At 38.5% G+C, this 12,682-nt stretch overlaps 1 protein-coding gene and 1 non-coding gene across 6 annotated transcripts in view; both read right to left on the reverse strand.

The window, feature by feature from the left end:
• The window catches only part of OTUD7A (OTU deubiquitinase 7A), a 392,936-nt gene that overhangs the window by 237,656 nt on the left and 142,598 nt on the right, over positions 1-12,682 (reverse strand). The gene's annotated exons all lie outside the window — the stretch shown is intronic.
• LOC123283586 (U6 spliceosomal RNA) lies at positions 9,712-9,817 on the reverse strand. Its single transcript, XR_006524268.1, has one exon. It is a non-coding gene; the product is annotated as a U6 spliceosomal RNA (small nuclear RNA).

The following is a 12,682-nucleotide window of genomic DNA, read 5'->3' on the forward strand; positions in this document are numbered from 1 at the left end:
ACAAAACAAGGATGAAATAAAGCAAAGATCTAAATGAACGGAGAAACATTATGTGTTCGTGAATTTGAAGACTCAACATACTAAAGTTGTTGATATTCCTCAAATTGACATACAGATTTAGTGCAATTCCTGTCAAAATCCAGCAGTTTTTTTTATAGATATAGACAAGATTACTGCAATATTTATATGGAAAGTTAAATAGTTAAAACAATTTTGAAAAGAATAAAGTTGGAGGAATCAATTTACTTGAAATTAAGGTTTACCATATAGGTACAGTAATTAAGACTCTGTGGTATTGGTGGAGGACGAGACACATAGATCAATAGAAAAGAATAGAGAGCCCAGAAATAGAAGCACACAAATATGCCCAACTGATTTTTATCGTGGACAATAGAACACCCAGTAGTTATTCTTTCCCTTCCTACCAGACTTGCTCTAGAGTCAGGAAATTACTCCCTCTAGACCTTCCTTGCTCTGGCCAAGAACCCTTCAGACGTGATCTGGCCCACAGGATAGGGAAGCGCAAAGCCTTGATTAGTTGGACCCATCTGTCCCATTCCAATTTACTGTGGCTTCAGAAACTCACATGAAGTTACTGGTTACATGACGGCTCTTGCTTCCCACTTAAACAGCTGTTCTTTGTTTGCTTCTTTGCCTTTATCTTTCCATCTAAACTCACCATTCTGTAGTCATCAGCACTAAATTTTATTGGGTTAGATTCAGCACACCAGTACTCCTGCCTATCAGAACTCACTTGGATTCCCTTTGGCTCCAGTCACCTGCCTAACCAGGCATATTTGCCAATCCCTGTCCTATAGCATTTATAAAATGGCTAGACAGGAAGGAAGACAGCCTCATGGCAAACCACTAAAGACTCATTTCTAGGCTTAACTAAATGACTAATAGATAATGTGTTATTTGGTTATGGTAGTCAACAATGGTGAATTCTATCTCATTAAACTCATCAAGGCTACAGCTTTCCATCATTACCATTTATAAGAATTTATAAGAACAGTGTTATAGCTTAAAGAGCCCTTAGAAATAACCTAAAATCCAACACCTTCATTTTACAAATGGAAAGCTTGGACTCAGAAGTGAAGTGACTTCTCCAAGATTAACAACAGGTAAGTGACAGTTTAGGGATTTGAACCCAAATCTTATGATTCAAATGCAGTTTTTTTGTTTGTTGCATGTGTATGTTTTTATTTAACCATTATGTTATGCTACCTCTTTATTAAATGTACTGCACAAATTCAGATGTATGATGTCTCAAGTATTCCCCTACAAAAACTCTCACCAGTGAGAAAATGAGGGAAGACCTATGCTGGTCTCTAGTAACACCATTTCAAGTTGTGACTGCTCACAGGATCCACTCCTTTCTTCCAGTCATCTGTACCAGAATGTTATGCAATGTGGACATTACTGCCATAATTTGCAGAATCAAATTTCTATTCCTTCTCTTAAAACTCCTAAAGAGTGTTTATGAAGAATCTAAAAAAACCTGAACTCATAGATACAGAGAACAGATTGGTGGTTGCTAAAGGCAGGGGTTGGGGGTGAGTGAAACAGCTGAAGGTGGTCAAAAGGTACAAACCTCCAGTTATAAGACAAATAAGGTCCTGGGGTGTAATGTGCGGCATGGTGACTATAGTTAATAATACTGTATTGTATATTTGAAAGTGCTAAGACAGTAGATCTTAAACGTTCTTATCACAAGAAAAAAATTGTAACTATGTAAGGTGATTGATGTTAAGTTTTTGGCAATAATTTCTCAATATATATGTGTACCAAATCATCACGTTGTACACCTAAAACTAATACAACGTTACATGTCAATTATACCTCAATAAGGATGGTAACAAAGTGTTTATGAAAACTGTTGGGATACTATCAAAGAAAAATCTCCTGGATATGTTATTGATTTTACATATGAATTTTGCCAAACATCTGTAATCAGCACCTGGTCCTTGGGACATTGTACTCCACCTTCTATCTACAAATATAAATGGTGTGGGGATGGGCCTACTAATGTTCTTCCTGTTTTATACTAAATGGTGCTGACAATTTATTAAATGTTGTTTTCCCACTGTATTATTTGTGAGAGCACAAGGTCTGGTTTGCCATATGGCACCCAATTGATTCATCCTGAGAGTTGGTACCATGGTATGCCACGCGTCTTTCATGTCAAATTTCTATTCAAGATATTATGGAATGTGTTTTCCACTTTTGAAAAAACATAATTTCAAGAAATTGTGGCTTCTGTTTAAAAATTCTAAGTTCTGAATAAATGATAGTACACGCATAAAGTGAAACAGAGAGAGATACCGGAGTTACATTTTTAAAGATTTACATGCCATGGAGAAACACTGAAGAAGTAAAAACAAAATCAAGAGAAAAACCATATATATGGCATTTCCTCAAGAATGTAAAAGTGCTTATGTAAAAGATCAAAAGAAAATATGCTGAAGTATTATTATGTAGCCAAATCTGCCAATCGATTTCTTTATCATTCTGGACTTAAGAAGGCCTCCCTGGATAGTCTTCTAAACTTTCTCCTAATATCTGTATCGTCTGAATTTTTACCTTACATTTAGATTTAAAAACCATCTGGAATTTACTCATCTACATGGCATATTGATGGCATCCAATTCTATTTTCTTCCACCATCATTGATCAGGATAAGATATTCATTAAATATGCCATCTTTTCCCACTGAGTTAAAATACATCTATGCTTCAATCTGTTTGTAAAATCTCTACTCTCAGTGATTTTTATTCTTTTCATTTTGGTGCCAATGCACTAGAATAGATAAGTGATGCTTTTAGCATATGTCACAAGTCCCCTTATATTCTTTATCAAGCATTTCTTGGTGATATTTGTGAGTTTGGGCTCAGTTAAAACAAAAACCTAGGGTACTGATTAAAACTGTGTGTTTAACTTATATATAGTCATGTGCTACATAACGATGTTTCAGTCAATGATGGACCACATGTATGATGGTGGTCCCATAGATTAGTACCATATAGCCTAGGTGTGTAGCAAGCTATACCATCCAGGTTTGTGTAAGCAGTCTATGATGTTTGCACAACAATGAAATTGCCTAATGATACATTTCTCAGAATGTGTTCCCGTCGTTAAGCAATGCATGTTTATATTAATTTCCAAGGGACTGATGTCTTCAAATTTAGTTTCCCCACCCATGATCATAGTATCTCTCTCCATTATTTAGATTTTTAAGTCCTTTGTTAAAAATTCATACTTCTTATACTTCTTGCTTGTGGTATGCATTCCTACAGTAAAATAGAATGAGATATACACAAAGTTAAGAAGAGACTGGGTGAAATTATTTGCAACACGCTTGACCAAAAATTAGACTTCCTAATGTACAAAGAGCTTACACAGTTGACAAAGAACAACAGTCACAGATGAAAATGAGTAAAAGTCCTTCTTGTAAAAGAGGTTTTGGGGATAGCTGATAAGGCTTTGATAGAATGCACTGCCTATCACACTTCACAAGCAGTCAAGGAAATGCAAAGCAAAAATAAAAAAATAAGAAAAACAAAAAAAACTACTTTTGTTTTTTAATCTGATGATATTTTCAAAACTCAAAAAGAATACCTCACATCCAGTGGTGGTGGAGATGTGCCCCTCACACACTAGGGGTGGGAATGTGAACTGAGAAAGGATGTGCCAGCATACACTAAACATTAAAATGTACATGCCCTTTGAATCACAGTTTTAAGATTTTATCCCACAAAAGTTGAGTTCTAGTATAGAAAAATGTATATATAACAGCCTCCCCCCGTGACACAGAATTATTCGCAATAGCAAAAGTCTGAACATCATCCATAGGGGAGGAGAACGGTGGGAGAAATTTTGGTGCAGCCACATTATATTGTAATGAGCATTCCATCTTGAATGTTTACATCTTTCTTCCTTAAATTATGTTTCAGCTTTCCCTTTTAAGGCTGACTTACACTCAGAATCAAAGCGGTCACTGATCAGCTCTGAGTCTCAATGTTGGCTTCTCTTAACCTCCTTTATAAGATTATAGTCTTGAAACTCAGGCTTAGTGGTAATAAAAAAGCAAGTAAGCAATTTTCTGAATCCCAGTAGTAGAACTTTTCAAGGCTTTTTGAGGGAGACCTAGATTCTCTGACTAGATCGGAGAACTTTTACTATCTGCCAGGGAGACACCTCAAGACTTCATGATCAAGAAATGGGAAGCCCACTATTTGCAGTGACTCTGGCAGAGAGAAAGTTGGGGAAGGAGAAATGAGAGATGCAGGTGTCCTGTGCTCTTTTTGGGCCAAAGGATGAGGTCGAGAAGAAGGTCAAGTAAGTTGATGGAGGATGTAAAAGTAGTAGTGGAATGAATTGCACTCTGATCCTCTCTGGGATTTGGGGAGGAGACCCATCAGAATCTAAGTGAAATGCAGCAGTATAAGGGGGTAATGCAGAAAGGCATTCAGGAGAGGGAGAGGGAAGGGAAGGGGCAGGGGAAGATGGAGAGAGAGAGAGAGGAGACAGAGGGACAGAGAGAGAGAACGTATTGACATATGAGTATGGATTGATTGTGTAATAAAAACAAGGAATAAAAATATTATCAGTCATAAGTTTTGAGTGACAGGATTATAGATAATTGTTTGTTTGTTGTTCGTGTTTGTTCTTTTACATGCTTTCTGAATTTTCCCTAATAGTCACATATCACTTTTCTAATTGGAAGAACATAGATATTAAACAAAAAAAGGCACTAAGGAATTTAAATCCTTTTGCTATTCATCACAAAAAAGTTTTTTTTTTTTCCAGCAAGGCTACAATCACAACCAGCGGAATGACGATGAACCTAAAGCCACAGCAGCACATGTGCCCAAGGCACATGTCTTGAAACAGTAGTGCCTGCAAATGAGGTACCAGAACTTGAATTATTAAGGCATAGTGCTATGGGAAGATATGCCTGCAAAATGGGACCTGGTTCTCAGAGAACTTGATTCTCACCACAGCAGGAGGCAGGGCTGCCCCCTTCCACCATCCACGGTGTCCATGGAGTGGCCTCCAGCACTGTGTGGAGGTGCATAGACATGAGAGCAAAACCTGGAGAGATGGGGCGGGCAGGAACTGGAAGGAAAAATTTGAGGACAAGGCTAACAACTGGGCAGTAAGAAAGAAAGGAAGGTCTGCCCAAGTTTGTAGTTTGGTGGCCTGAGATCCTAAGCTGTTCCTGGCAGTAACAGTAGAAATTCACTGTGTTTGCTTCTGGAGCTGTAGAGCCAGCCACTCCTGTCTCTCTAACAGTGGGTTCTCCTTGTTAAAGCCTTGTAAACAACTGAATAAGAGAAACACAAAAATGAGGAATGTATGGTTATCCACGTAAAATTCTTGGTTTACTTATTTGATCTAACCAACATGGGGAAATAGATAGGGCTTAAAATGAGAAGGTATGAAAATGAAACAGGACCTCAAATAAATACATTTGACCATTATACTTGCTGAAAAGTAACGGTCAACAAGTGAAGTGTTCAGTGGCAGAAAAACAGAGTACTGATTAGAATAACACGGCTGCCCACGAGCACACCCAGCCTGTATGGATGGGATAAAATAATTTAACAATGTGAGGTTCCAGTTCCAGGACAAGATGAAGCAGGCACATTTTTCCCTGCTTGTAGCACTAAGAACAGCTTAAAACTCTTGGCATTATATACTAAAAAAAGAAAAAACAAACAAAAAGTAAAACTGAAAAAAAAATTGAAAAACTAGGAAGATTCTGAAAGGTAAGACAGTAAAAGGTAGACTCGCTAAGGACCTCAGGATCTGAAAAACAATACAATGATGAGGTCCCTGGTGGCCTTTATGCCTCATATGTTCTGCACTGGGTTCTGGACCAGCTAGCCACCTGGGTATGCCAAAAGACACACTCAAAAAAATATCTGCTCTCTCTGGCCAAAGGACATGTAAAGATGTGGCCTAGCAAGATGGAAGACTTCTGGACAATGACCACAGTACTCTAGCCAAATAGTATGGAAAAAACTGTGATTCCACCCACCCCTGTCAGAAAGGCTGAGTGGGAAGCCTAGACTTCTACTCTTGCTGGCCTGAAATGAGGTATCCCACTGTCCTCTGCAATGCTCAGCAGCTCAGCAATTACAAGGTGCCCCTCTCTCCTCAGGGTAGACACAGGGGTTGGGTGGGGAACTTTGTCTTCCACTCCCACCTGGCAGTAACAAGGAAGTGCCTTCCTTCCTCTGCCAGCCTGGTGTCCAAGGCGGACTTTATGCCAGCTAAAAGAAACTTTAAATAGGGTTCAGAATTTCAGAACATACTATCCAGGGTACAACTGAAAATCACTCATCATACAAAGAACTAAGAAAAGCTCCACTTGAATGAGAAAAGACAAGCAATAGATGCCAACACTTACATAACACAGATGTTGGAATTATCTGGCAGGAATTTTAAACCTGCAGATTCAAGAAGCTGAATGAACATGAAATGTTATAAATTCAAGAAATCTATGTCAAACACAAAATAATCAAACTCCTGAAAACTAAAGGCAAAGAAAAAACCTTGAAAACATAGTAAGAGAAATGACATCTTACCTATAGGTGACAAACAATTCAAGTGACAATGCATTTATCATCTGAAACCAGTAAGACCAGAAGGAAGTGGAATAACATTCTCTAAGTGCTGAAGGAAAAGAACTGTCAACTCAGAGTTCTACATCCAGCAAATATATCCATCATGAATGAAAGGAAAATTAGGACATTCTCAGATGAAGGAAATCTAAGAGAATTTGTCACTAGCAGACCTACCCTAAAAGAACGGCTAAGGAAGTTCTTAAAATGGAAAGGAAATGATAATAAAAGAAACCTCCAGGAGGGAAGAAAAAACAATGAAAAGATTAAAAATTTGGGTAATACAAGAAGTTTTAATTCTCCTCTTCTAAATTATGTCTGATGGTTTAAGCAAAAATTATAACATTGCCTGATGTGCTTCTCAAAGTACTATATAGAAGAAATATTCAAGATAATTATAAATAGGGCAGGGTAAACGGACTTAAAGGAAGGTAAAGCAACTACATTTCATTCAAACTGGTAAAATACCAACACCAATAGACTGCAGTAAGTTACATATATTTAATGCAATACTTAGAGAAACCATTAAAAAATCAAATATTGAACTCATACAGAATGTGTTCTCACCACAATGGAATCAAAACTGGAAGTCAATAATAGAAAGATAAAAGGAAAATTTCCAAATACTTGGAAACTGAACAACATACTTCTAAATAATCCATGGGTCAAAGAAGAAGACTCAAGAGAAATAAAAAATATATTGAGTTGAAAGAAGATAAAAATACAACAAATCAGAATTTGTAAGACACAGCTAGAGCACTGCTGAGAAGGAAATTTATAGCACTTAACGCTTGTATCAGAAAAGGAAAAATGTCTCCAATCAATAATATAAACTTCTACTTTATGAAACTAGCAAAATAAGCCCACAGCCAGCCAGAGGAAGAAAATAATAAAGATAAGAGCAGAAACCAATGAAATTGAAGGCAGAAAAACAATAGAGAAAAATCAATGAAATAAGAAGCTGACTTTTTGAAAACATCAATAAAATTGTCAAACCTTTAGCAAGACTGACAAAGAAAATAAGAGAAGACACACATTATATATAACAAGAATGAAATGGGATGTTGCTACAGGTTCTCAGACACCAAAAGCATAATAAGGGATCATTTCAAACAACTCTGTACACACAAACTTGGTCACTTGGATGAACAGACCAATCCCTTGGAAAGCACAAACTACTACAACTCACTCAACATGAAATAGATAATTGGAATATCCCCATTGCTATTAAAGAAATTTAATTTGTAATTTCAAATCTCTCAAAAGAGAAATCTCCAGGCTCACCTTAATTCTGAGGAATTTTGAAGAATAGTACCACATGTTTAAACAAGAATTAACACCAATTCTACAAAGTCTCTTCCAGAAAACAGATGAGAAAGTAACATTTTTGAACTAATTTTATGAGGCCAGTATTACCTTAATACCAAAATCTAAGAAATACAGTACATAAAAAAGTAATTAATATTCCTTATGAATATAAACACAAATATCATTTCTATGCAATAATGTACTATATAAATAAATATAATAAATAATATAAACCCTACTTGGTCATGGTGTAAAAACATATAAGTGTGTGTATATATGTATACATATAAAGTTGTATATGTATATATAAAAAATTCATACCTATACATAAATATATATATATATTATAAATCCTACTTGGTCATAGTGTAATCCTACAACCAAGTAGGAGTTATTCCAGAAATACGAGGAGGGCTTAACATTCAAGATTTATTAATGTAATCCACCAGATTAATAGGCTAAAGATGACAAATCACACAATCATATATTCATGATAATACCGTCAGAACACCATGAATCGAGGGGAATTTCTTCAACTTGGTACAGAATTCTACAAAAATACTACAGCTAACATCATAGTTAATGGTGAAAGACTGAATTCTTTCCACCCATGATTAGGGACCATATTTGCTCTCTCCACTTTATTCAACATTGTACCAGAAGTACAAGCCAGAGCAATAAGGCAAGAAAAGAAAACAAAGGCATACAGATTGGAAAGGAAGAAATAAACTGTCCCTATTTGCAGACGACGTGACAGCCAACACAGAAAATACCCCAAAGAATCTACAAAAGATTCCTAGAATAGGTAAGTTCAGCAAGCTCACAGGACATAAGATCAATGTAAAAAAATAAACCATATTCCTACATACTGCAACAAACACAGGGGCACTGAAATTAAAAATATGACACCATCCACAATCACTCAGTAAACAGATGAAAGACTTCAATATAAATCTAACAAAACATGTACTGGACTTGTATGCTTAAGGTATAAAATACTGATGAAAAAAATAAAAGAGGATCTAAATAAATGGTGAGACATACTATGTTCATGGACTGGAAGACTCGACATAGTAAAAATATCTCCCCAAATGATCTATAGGTTTAATGCAATTCTTATCAAAATCCCAGCAAGATTTTTGTAGATATAGAGAAGTGTTTATATAATTGATATGGAAAGACAAATGAAATAGAAGAGTTCAAACAATTTTGAAAAACAAAAGTAATATGGGATTAAGCACTCTATTTCCCTTTAAGACTTATTAGACAGCCACAGCTTACTATACAGCTACACAGACAAATGGTCCAGAACAGAGAACTGAGAAAGAGATCTACACAATTGCAGCCAATTGTTGTTTTTTTTTCTTTGGCTGCATTTTTTTAACAGCTTTATTGAGATATAATTTGCATACCATAAAATTATCCCATTTAAAGCATACAATTCAATCATTGTTGTAATATTACATCAAGTTTTTAAAATTGTAGTAAAATATAACAAAATTGTGGTAAAATATGATTTATAACATAAAATTGGCCGTTTTAACTTTTTTTTTTTTTTGCTGAGGAAGACTTGCACTGAGCTAACATCCACTGCCAATCTTTCTCTTTTTGTATGTGAGCTGCCACCACAGCATGGCCAGTGACAGATGAGTGCTGTATGTCTGCGCCTAGGAACTGAACCTGGGCCACTGAAGCAGAACACACCAAACTTAACCATTAAGCCACCAGGGCTGGTCATTTTAACTATTTCTAAGTGGAAAATTCAGTGTCATTTAAAAAATACGAATCCTTCACAAATTTTCATTCATCCTTGTACAGGGCCCATGGTGATTTTCTCTGTATCACTCCAATTTTCGTGTATGTGCTGCCAAAGCAAGTACTGGACAACTACTTTTGACAAAGGTGGAAGAGTAACCCAATGGGTAGTCTTCAATAAATGGATATCCATTTGCAAAGGAGATATCCATCAGCAAAAAGACACAAAAAACCCCAAAACATAAACAAAAAACCAGAACCTCACATTTTAAACAAAATTTAAGTCCAAATGTATCATAGATTTGTGTTTAAAACACAAACCTATAAAACCTTTAGGAGGAAAAATAGGAGAAAATCTTTGGGACATTGGATTTGGTGACATCAAAAGCAAAACTGATAAATTGGACTTAATTAAAATTAAAACCTTTTGCTCTGTGAAAGACCTTGTTAAGAAGGTGAAAAGACAAGCTACAGACCAGAGGGAACATCTGCAAACCGCATTCCTGACAAAAATCTCACCTAGGATCTATAAAGGACTCTCATAAGATGAACACCCCTATTAGAACACGGGCAAACGCCCTAAAGAAAAAATATGTAAGGAAACCATTTATGTTTAGCAGTGTCAGGCTCCTATGGCCAGTATGTAAATGAGGCACAGAATGATTAAACAGCAACAGCCTGGGCCCTGCAGCCAGGGGAGGTGCGCGGGTGCCCGTCAGAGAAGGATGCCAACAAGGGACCGGGGACGAGGTGTCGCACCCTGGGCCTTCCTCAGCAACTGCCGGACATGGGATGACCGAGAGACTTCACAGAGAGCGGGGAAGGGATTCAAACTAACCTTCAGCGCTGCCCACAACAGGGCATAAGCAACAGGCACAGAAAGAAGCCAGCCCTACCTGCTTAAAGCACTTAAATTTGAATTTGAGACAATTTGGGCTGAGATGGAGACTTTTTCACAGTTATAGCATCTGCCCTCCAGAACTGCTGCGTGGAGTGGATAGGATGTCTTTGGTGGTCCTAGGTGCTCAAGTCACAGTTTCCCCAATGTGTATTGAGTGTTTATAGCAGTGCTGTGCCAGGCACTGGGGGACAAGGACAAGGGTATCCTTACTCACCTGCATTGGGAGGTTGCTGACAGTTTAGCTCAGCTACTCGATGCTGTTGCTGCCTCAGCATCCATTTTGTTTGGCCAGATGGCCTGCAGAGACCTTAAACTGACACTAGCCCCTCAGCAAGCACATGCCATGGATGACAGCTCACAGAATCACAAGCAAATGTAAGTTCCTGATAGAACTTCCCCAATAGCCCTTGTGACAAAGAGTCTCCACCGTCTCCCAGGGCCTTGCCCTTGTAAGACCCTTTGATAACACCCCTGTGGAGTTCACTACAAGCCCTCTCTTTTGGTTAGAACTGATGAATCTGGACTTAGCCCAGGAAACCCGAAGCACTGCATCCACAGACCCTAATAAAGGCACGAGCCCCAGGTCCTGCCTCTCTCTCTCTCTGCCTGCACCCTGCCTTGACTTTCCCATGTGGCCCCTCGAGGCAAGCCAGGTACTTCCTCCAGGACCTGTGAGTAATAAATTTCTCTACTTCACTTTCTCTTGCGGTCTTTTGCTGAGAGTGACTCACCATCTGGTATCCCAGGGCTCTACTTAACCAATGTTAATTTAACAAAATCCTAACACAGATAAATGAAAACGAGAGAGCTAAAACAGCCAGGAGCCCCTCTGGAGAGGCATGAGATGCAGAAGAGAGCCAGGGGGTAACAGTTCAGAGGGGTGTGGTGAGCAGGGCAGAGGTGCCCCCTCAGGCATGGTCCCTCTGGAAACTCATCTGCCTGGGGAAGGAGGGGTTGTAATGAGCATGGCACCACCTGCCTCGTCAGCTCTGTACTTTCTCCTCCCACCACAAAATGAGCTGGGGCTGCGCAGGTGTTGTACTTGTGTATTAACTATGTCTTTTATTTTCTATATTTCATGCTTTGACATCTTGGGGCTTTGTTTACCCTAGAGAGACAGCACAACCCCCGGGGTTTACCAATTCCTAGAGATAGTAAGCAACTCACTCTCAAGTGTGCCTTTCAAATACAAACCCATCAGTCCAGAGCCCATATCCCCACCACCTCCTCTGTTGGGCTCTCACACTCCAGGCCACTCTCCACCTGCCCTAATCACCCCAGGATCAGGTACCAGGCAACTAGGGACAGCCCTTAAGCCCCAGAGCCCACTGTCACTGAAATTTTCAAACTAGTCCATCCTAAGCCTGCTTACCCCTCCTCTCCTGTTCCTCCCCTTGGAAAGCACAATAAAGGCTCTTGCCCACATTTTCCTCTTGCTCCCTCTGCCACCTGATCAGCCCAGTATGGTGCTTCCTCATGTGGCTCCCTGTGGCGTGGCATGCCCTCTCCTTTTGGGAATTGTGAGTAACAAACTACCTTGGCAATGGTAGTTGTCTCCTGATTTGCTGGCCTCACCATGCCTCAAATTTTCTACAAACATATTATATTTTAAAGCAACTTATCCTTGAGATTTTGACTATATGTTATATGACTATGTTACATGTTATACGATATGACTATATTATGACTATATATCTTACATTTCACATACACAGCCTCCCTTTCTATAATATTGTTCCATTCTTTACAACAAGACTTTTTTGGTTGCTTCATCAAATCTTGAGTTAAAGGGGATCCTTTGAAATAATGACAAAGAAATTGAGCCAACTCCCCAGGTTGGTTTCCAGAGTATACAAAGAAAGCCAGCAGCCTGACTTAGGGCACAAAGCCCAGCAGGGCCTAGTCCTGCCTAGTACACAGAGTCAGACCACTCAGCACCGGCAGCGATGTGGAATTACACTAAGTCTAGGTCAGAGTTTGGGGATACTTTTCACTCTGTTTGTGGTTCACACGAGGTCACACAGATGGCTAGAGTGTTGATAGGGGCAAGAAAGAATGAGAATGAGCAGCGAGGAAATGATCCTTATGA

This window comes from Equus asinus, chromosome 2, assembly GCF_041296235.1.
Source record: "Equus asinus isolate D_3611 breed Donkey chromosome 2, EquAss-T2T_v2, whole genome shotgun sequence".
NCBI lineage: Eukaryota > Metazoa > Chordata > Mammalia > Perissodactyla > Equidae > Equus > Equus asinus.